We start from the raw sequence: 8,949 nt of genomic DNA on the forward strand, positions 1-8,949 counted from the left end.
TATATAGGGTTTTGATCTATGAAGACCAGATTTAAATACAGAAACGCAGAACAAAGTCATACGTAGGGCATTTTTAGGTCATAATTAGTTTATTTTTAGGTCATGCTAACAAAGCATGACCTAAAATGATCTTAACATGACATAAATCCAAATTTTATAATATGACCTAAAACTGCTTAATTATGACCTTCCGTATTTTTGGTTAATTATTAACCATTAGATCATCTAATCCTAGGGCTAAGATTTGGGCTGCATTTCTGGATTTAAACACATACTTATTTTGATCATCTCCCTATATATATATATATATATATATATAGGGGTGCACTATGGTCCAAATGATCCTTTAGTGTTAAGTTCAAATATAATTATAGCCTTAGGATTAACTTGATGGATGGATTAGATTAATAGCATATATCATTCTCCGTGTTACATTATTATGAAGTCTGATTTACATTATAGGGGTATATTTGGAACATCAACAATAGCAATCGGTTTTTTAAATGGAAGTTCCGAAATAAGCTCTAATTAATTTCAACCAACCTCCCACATCCTCTCACCCTCGATTTTGTGAAGCTGATTTTCTAATATTATCGCCACCTACAGAGTAGGGACAATAATCCTACGAAAACAGCAAGTTCATAGGGGCGGACTTCTCACATAATAAATAGAATGAACTAAAAAGTGGTTGCCAATATTATTGCCACCTGCAGAGTGGGGACAATAATCCTAAGGAACTGCGAGTTTCAGGGTTCAATCAGAATTTATGATATAGCTTGGTTTTGTTGTCAGCACATGAACATTGTTATGGGAGTGTGTTGTAGAAATAAAATTCTGTAATGCTAAATCTGATGGTCGTGCTTAGGCAACATTAGGCGTATTAACCTCCAGAGGAGGATGCAATTGATGTGTCGGTGTTGTGACCAGTAAAATTGTCAAAATTTTAATGCGTATTAACCTCCAGAGGAGGATACAATTTATTAATTTTGCTGTTGTAAGATACATAATTGTTTTGTGGTTATTTGTGATTATGTATTGAGCATGAGTATGTGATAATAAGTTTGTTTGCCAAATCTTCATTATGTCATTTAATATTTGTCTGCGATCCTTAAAGAAAGAAAACTCGAATGCCTAAATTATGTACACCGGAAACGAAAATGGATAAGTTCCTCGACATAATTCCACAAAGAATGTTCGAGAATGCATTATGCATGTACTTGACAAGCTCTTTGAGGAATAAGGTCAAGCTATTTTCCTTTAAGTAGCTCGACAAGTCTTGGTTAATAACGATGAAAGATGGATATCAATAGAATCTGTCAAGATGATTCGATTGGAATATCCTAAAGTGACAGAATGTTTTGAGGATCTTTTGATCACTCAAATAGTTTCTGACACAAGTCATCGCCTAAAGTAACAAGAAATGACTACAAGAAGGTTTAACTGAAAAGTAGAAAATCTTCAGAATAATAGTCGTTATGTTACTGTTAGAGCAAAGTAACATGATAAATGACAAATTCATAAAGGCTGCATTTTTTAAGTCCTAGTTCATTTGAACAAAAGACTAGATGTGGAAATGAGAGAGCCTGATTGTCATCAAAGTTGTTTAAAGCGAGAAAAGATGCTTTGTGGGTTAGATTGACCTATTTTATAGAAGGACAATGACTTACATGACAATGCAACTTCTAAGTAAGAGATCTTGATCCAGTTAGGTTTTTGTTGCAGTGAGAGCTATTAATGCTCAACTATTGTTTTATGGTTGATGCTTAAGGTATCATAGTATTAAAATAATATAAGTGCGACAAGGTTGAGTATTCAACAACACATCAACTTCTTAATCATTGAATGATAAAGTATTTATGGCTCTTAGCCTTAAGGCCAAGAAAATACTTAGAAATTGTTCGAACTGATCTAGACTATCAAGATTTTAACATTTCGTTAAATAGCTTGAGAGTTGAGAAAGTCTATTTGATGCACTATGAGTTAGAATCATTTGATTTTTCAAGAGATTCAGAATACTTATAGAAGTGCAACATAGAAAGACTAGCAAGTCTCAATGGTTTACACCATAAGGAGACGAGCAAAGGGTTATGATCAGTAGTGGGAGTCTAATCTCCATTAACGAATCCAAGGATTCATCTAATGAATGTGATAGTTATGTAAGAAGGAATCAAAGTCTTTCTAAGACAAGTTTGATTATGTGATGAGTTGTACTCATTAAAATCTTATCATTGGTGGGATAAACATTAAAGAAACTACCAACATCAGTACCTTCTACAAAACACGAGTTGTGGACTAGAGCGTCTCTAGTCTAGCACATCTCAAGGTGTAATGTTGTTCCAACACGTGTTGGAAAAGTGTCCAAGAAATTGGAGTTGAGTACTGAGGCATGTTTTAAGGTTTGTCCCAAATGATGTAAGGTTATAAGTTCTGTAATCTTCAAAGATATAATTCTTGTATGAAGATCAAGAGATGAACTACAAGCCTAACAGCGTGATAACTCTCAAAATAAAGAGAGAGATATCGGATTTTCCACATTACCAAGAAGTCATACCATTAGAAACTTTTGCACTAATAAAATCAACTTCAGTACCTAAGATTGTAAGAACCATATCGTAGTGGGAGCGTTCCATGATGGAACTGGCAGCGGAAGCGGGCGCATAAATAACAATCACATAATAATCAGATCTATTTAGCAGATTATTTAGACAAAACCTATTCGCGTAATTTTCACATGTATCATGCTCATAACTTGAATTAATCATGCTTTAAGAATATTGAAACCTAAAACATGCTTTTCTACGGAGCAGAAAAATACCTAAATAATTCTCCAAAGAATTGAAGATGGCTAGCTTCTTCTCCACGTGATGCTTTGAGTACTAGACCACAAATCTTCTCTCTGGTTCCCGAACTGTATCCCAATATCAGTGTGGGCTGATCTTACTAGAATACTAGGACTTAAATAAAGAAGACAGAAGAAATCCTTTTTGAAACAGGAGAGGAATTCGAAAATTCCTTCAGCTTAGGGGCTGAAAATTTTCGAAAATTTTAAAGATAAAATTGTGATATTTTTGTCTCCTTTATTCTCCTATTTATATTAAGTTCTTTTTGGGCCCAGACAGGGATCTATGGAAGGTTTTGGATATGGGCTCATCCAATTTACTTTTTACTAATTAAATTGAACCCACAATTTAATATAAGTTATAATTGGAATATTACGAGCAGCCACTACAGAAGTAATATTGAACTCTCCCCATCCAAATCCGAAATTACAAGTAATCCGGGTTTCCGTTTAACTTTTATTTCCCGCGCTTAAGATTAAAATGTCCATTAATTAATTAATGTCTGCTATTGACTTAATTAATTAACTTCTTATTAATTCCAAGAGTGGACTTAGCATGAAACGCTTATTTATTATTCATAGAGTAATCACACTCCAACTAGCTAGGTTCCGAATAATAAAACCTTGTTTCGCGCTCCTCTTGAGGACATTATCAAACGAGACTCAGCTCGCGCACGATTCAATATAATAGCAATCCTAGCACCGCTAGATATTGATCACCACTACCCAATATATCAGGATAATTGGGTTACGAAAAACCCGCACCATTTGATAAGTCAAAGTAGTGCATAATCAATACCGTATGCTCAATGCTAACCTACATTGATTAAGAAATAAATATTTATCAAGACCTCGCCTTTCAGTAGATAGCCTAAGGCAAGTCTTGCTGTTAGATCCGTTCAGTGCTATACCACACCAATGTCATCTTATTTCAGTAAGGCTTAGAAATATGCGGACTGACATTGCAACCTTTCTCGTTGGATAGTCAAATTCCAACTAGGTTGTGAAATTCATCTTTTTCTTTGTTTAGAACTGACCGTATTACCTTAAAGTGGACGACGCCCACAACCGGTCTACTAAAACAAAGACTTAGACTTTGTTAAGTTAACTTATACATTTAAACATGCATTAACATCCATTAAATGTAAAACATAACAACATTATGACAAAAAATAATCTGTTTTATTTATTGGAAAATAAAATAAGAGTTTTACAGTATTCAATCACTCGAAACGTGATTTCTAGTATACAAACTCTAACAATCTCCCACTTATACTCAAAACACTTTCGAGTATACAAAAAAAAGTGCTAACGTCTAATATTCTCCCACTTATACTGAAAGCGGATTGAGGTCTTGAATTAGTCGAACTCCCATTCCTTCAACATGGCTTTCATACGGCTTTACCGCTAATGCCTTCGTGAAAGGATCTGCCAGGTTGTTCTCTGACTCAATCTTGACCACTTGTATGTCTCCTCTCTGCACTATATCTCGAATGATATGATACTTCCTCTCTATGTGCTTGCTCGCCTTATGAGCTCGTGGTTCCCTCGAATTTGCCACAGCACCAGAATTATCGCAATAAATGGTGATGCTCTTGGGCATATTCGCAACCACACCTAAGTCCAGAAGGAAGTTCTTAAGCCATACAGCCTCTTTTGCAGCCTCCGAAGCGGCCACATATTCGGCTTCCATGGTAGAGTCTGCAATGCATTTCTACTTTACACTCTTCCAAATTACGGCTCCACCTCCTAAGGTAAACACATATCCGGAAGTTGATTTTCTCGAATCTACATCAGCTTGAAAATCTGAATCTGTATATCCTAAAGGACAGAGCTCGGCTGCATTGTAAACTAGAACATAGTCCTTAGTCCGATTAAGGTACTTGAGTATGTTCTTTACGGCAGTCCAATGTCCTTGGCCGGGATTGGATTGATATCTTGCTACCATGCCAACAACAAAGCAGATATCGGGTCTAGTACAAAGCATAGCATACATGAGACTACCAACTGCCGAGGCATATGGTATTCTTCTCATCTCTGCTATCTCAGATGTTGTCTTAGGACACATCTCTTGAGATAAATGGATGCCATGTCTAAAAGGTAGAAAACCTTTCTTGGCATCTTGCATGCTAAAGCGTCTAAGTACTGTATCGATGTAAGATTCTTGGGATAAGCACAACATTCTCTTAGCTCGGTTCCTTAGAACCTTGATACCGAGAATGTGTCCCGCATCACCCATATCTTTCATCTCGAACTGGCTGGACAACCAAGTTCGCACTGATGACAACATCTTTTTATTGTTTCCAATTAGAAGAATGTCATCTACATATAAAACTAAGAACACAACATTTCCTTTTTCAACCTTCTTATACACACAGCTTTCATTAGGGCACTTTTCAAATCCAAACTTTTGAACAGTTTGATCGAAACACTGGTTCCATGATCTAGATGCTTGCTTGAGGCCATAAATGGCCTTCTTAAGCTTCCAAACCATGTGTTCCTTGCCCTTTACCACATAGCCTTCGGGTTGTTCCATGTAGATGGTCTCCTCAAGACTCCCGTTCAAAAACGCAGTCTTAACGTCCATCTACCATACTTCCCAATCCATGTAAGCTGCTATAGACAAAAGTATACGGATCGATTTGAGCATGGCTGAAAGTAGGTATGTTCCTTAGTGCGTACAGAAGGAAATAACAGGTTCCCTAGGTCCAGCAAATCCACTAGATCACGCGGTCTAGGAACTCGTTGGTCGCAGGAAATCCTGGTCGTCGGACACACAGAGCACTTCTTTCAAAAACCCTCAACCACTTTACTAAACCTAGTATAGGGAAGTAGGGATCGATCCCACAGAGAAGGATGCGTAATACTCATGTTCAAGGATTTGGATTTGTTTTTGGTGTTGGCTGCTGCCACGCATTTTTTCTTGGGTTGAGGAAAACAAATTAAACTTGACTTGAGAATCTTAAAACTCCTAAACTAATAGCTAGACCTAGGCGAAATAATAAGAGAACGTTGCGAGAAAATTAACTGCTCGATCACCAGATCTAAGAAAACTACTCCAATTACCTAGACCTAAATAAACTGACTGTGGGGACCATGACTGAAAAAGCAGAGTACGTACGAAAAGCTGGCAGAATAACTAACTCTAGTACTAACTAACAGCGACATCATCTTCTACTACCAAATTGCGTAAAAACTCATAAGAAAATCAACATGAACGAAATCAAAGCAGAGCAAACTAAATCTAAGTCAAATTTATGCATAATCAACGAAGAACTAAACAGATCTGCAGACGCTAGACGAAGTAAAACAGAAAACAAGAAGAAAACTCAAATCCATCTAACAACTTCCTTTTCTCACTTCGGATCCAACCTCAGACGCTAAATCCACTCCGGATCCAAGCGTCCAACACAAACTCCAACCAACAGAAACACTTCATCACTTCAGATTCGAACAACAACCTCCAATCAGTCAATAAACCACAGATCTATCACCGAATTCCCATATCAAACACCACAACATCAAAATAAAACAGAGATCGACATAATACTTGTTAAAATAAACTTCCAGCAGCGAGATCTACGTAAATCAACTCAAAATATCACAACTAAACACAAATCAACAAAGCGAAAAGATAACGAGTTTCATCAACAGCCAAGTCGACTCCCAAAGGTGAAGTTCGACCGCAAAAGTGCAGAACAAACGGAATTAAAAGAGATTGTATATTCGTCCACACGCGGACGGTGTTGCAACTGCGAAACTTCTAAAGAAAGGAACTCTTCGTACCCGACTACCCCAGATCTCCCATTCCCAAGTGTGTGTTATGTGTGTGAGCTAAAAAGAGTGAAAAAGTGATATGATGTGCGTTGCATGCTCTTCTATATATAGGCGTTGGAGTGGGGCCCAGCGAGGTATAGATATACTTTGTTGCCCTCAGCTATTGACTCCCTCCGTCACGCCTTCTTTTTTTCTTTTAAATCCTGCTCACTTCACTTCATTCCGTTGCTAGACCATCTCCTTCAGCATTTCCTCGATCTAGCGATGTTTTTCACACACCTGGCTTAGGAAACGTGTTAGACCCAACAAATTATAACGCTTTTCACCATATAACCGATGCATGAAATTAGCCTTATCAGGCATGCTCACATTAAAGTCACTTTTTGAAGCGTAAGTGATTTGTTTAGAAACACACAACAGACGTCCTTAATTGATCAAAAAAGCGTCCTTAATGTTAGAAAAGGAAATTACCCTATCGCTACCGCCGAGGGAAACAGGGAAGCTGAACAGACTCGGGGCGATGACAGGGGAGCAATCGGTGCTGCTCAGCCGACGGGTCAGACGGGAGCCGCCAACTTCGCCGGAGGAACGGTGGTGTCGAATTGGTCAGAGGAGGAATTTGGGGGAGATGAAGAAACAGCGGCGGCAGGTAACGTAGGGTTTGTGGGTTCTTTGGTTAAAGAACCCCAAACTTTACATAAATCCTATTTTTCACCCCAGCAATACAATAAATTACTTAGTGTACCCCATTTAATGCCTAATGACCCCTATTCTCTTGTGTTGTGCGAATCTGACCCCGAACTAAATAATTTCCCTATTAGTACCCGATTGTGTGTAAAAATAGGTTTCAGCCCCTAGAAAACACTAGAATTGCATGTCAGGTGTCTAGTGGATATGAGAAAAACGATAGATGGATATTTGATTGTGGGGCGACTGATACGATAACTTATGATGCTTCAGATCTTACAGGGATTCAAAAACCTCAAAAATCCCATATTCAGACAGCTAATGGGGAATTACAAAAGTTGAGGGGGCGGGAACTGTGAAAATATCTCATACCCTTCAATTATCTAACTGCCTTGACATTCCTTCGATGTCTCATAAATTGTTGTCTATTAGCCATGTCACGAAGGAATTAAATTGCACCTTATTGATGCAACCTCATTTCTGTCTGCTGCAGGATATCCAAACCGGGGAAATAATTGGACGTGGCACTGAACGTGATGGATTGTACTATGTAGATGAGATAGCTCAAAAAGGGACCGCCATGCTAACTCACGGGTCTGCCAATAGGAAGGCTTGGCTTTGGCATCGACGCTTGGGACATCCTTCTATCGGTTACTTAAAATTATTGTTTCCTGATTTTGTTTCTAAACATGATGAGTATTGTGAAACTTGTTTTTTGGCCAAAAGCCACCGAACCTCTTATCCTTTGAATAATACTCGTGTTGATCTTCCTTTTTCATTAATTCACTCTGATGTTTGGGGCCCCGCACCTTTTACTGGGGGGCAGGATCTTAGATACTACTTAGTTTTTGTTGATGACTGCACTCGCATGACTTGGGTATATTTCATGAAACAAAAATCTGAGGTTTATATACATTTTTCACACCTTTTTAACCTTATCAAAACTCAGTACCAGTCTTCTATAAAAATCTTGAGATCAGATAATGGAAGGGAATTCGTTAATTCAGCCATGAAACAATTTTTTCAAGAAAATGGTTTGATTCATCAAACCAGTTGTGCCTACACTCCTGAACAGAATGGTGTAGCCGAAAGAAAAAACCGTTCCCTCCTAGAAATGACTCGCTCTATGCTCATTGAATCAAAAGCCCCAAAACACTTCTGGCCCGAAGCCATTGCCACCTCAGCCTATCTCTTGAACAGATTACCCACAAGTATCCTCAAACACCAAACACCACTCCAAGCCCTATCCTCCTTCACCAAAATTCCACCACCTTAACTCTTGAACCGCGAGTCTTTGGGTGCTCCGTTTTTGTTCATACCCCAAAACATGAACGAACCAAACTTTCTCCTTGTGCAATTAAGTGTGTCTTCGTGGGATATGGGATAAACCAAAAGGGGTATAGGTGCTTTGATCCTAAAACCAATCGAATATTTGTTACAATGAATTGCAATTTCCTTGAAACCGAATACTTTTATACCCACCTTAGCAGTCAGGGGGAGAATAGTAGTAAGGATCCGCTAAGTTGGATATCAGCGCCGATGCCAACGCCAAGTAATCCCGAAGTGGGCCTAACAGAGGCGGCAGTAAGCGATTCCGCTGAGCAAGTCTCTGAAGTAGGACAGTCCGTTACTGAAGTGACACTCAA

This window comes from Salvia hispanica, chromosome 4 (assembly GCF_023119035.1).
Source record: "Salvia hispanica cultivar TCC Black 2014 chromosome 4, UniMelb_Shisp_WGS_1.0, whole genome shotgun sequence".
Classification (NCBI taxonomy): Eukaryota; Viridiplantae; Streptophyta; class Magnoliopsida; order Lamiales; family Lamiaceae; genus Salvia; species Salvia hispanica.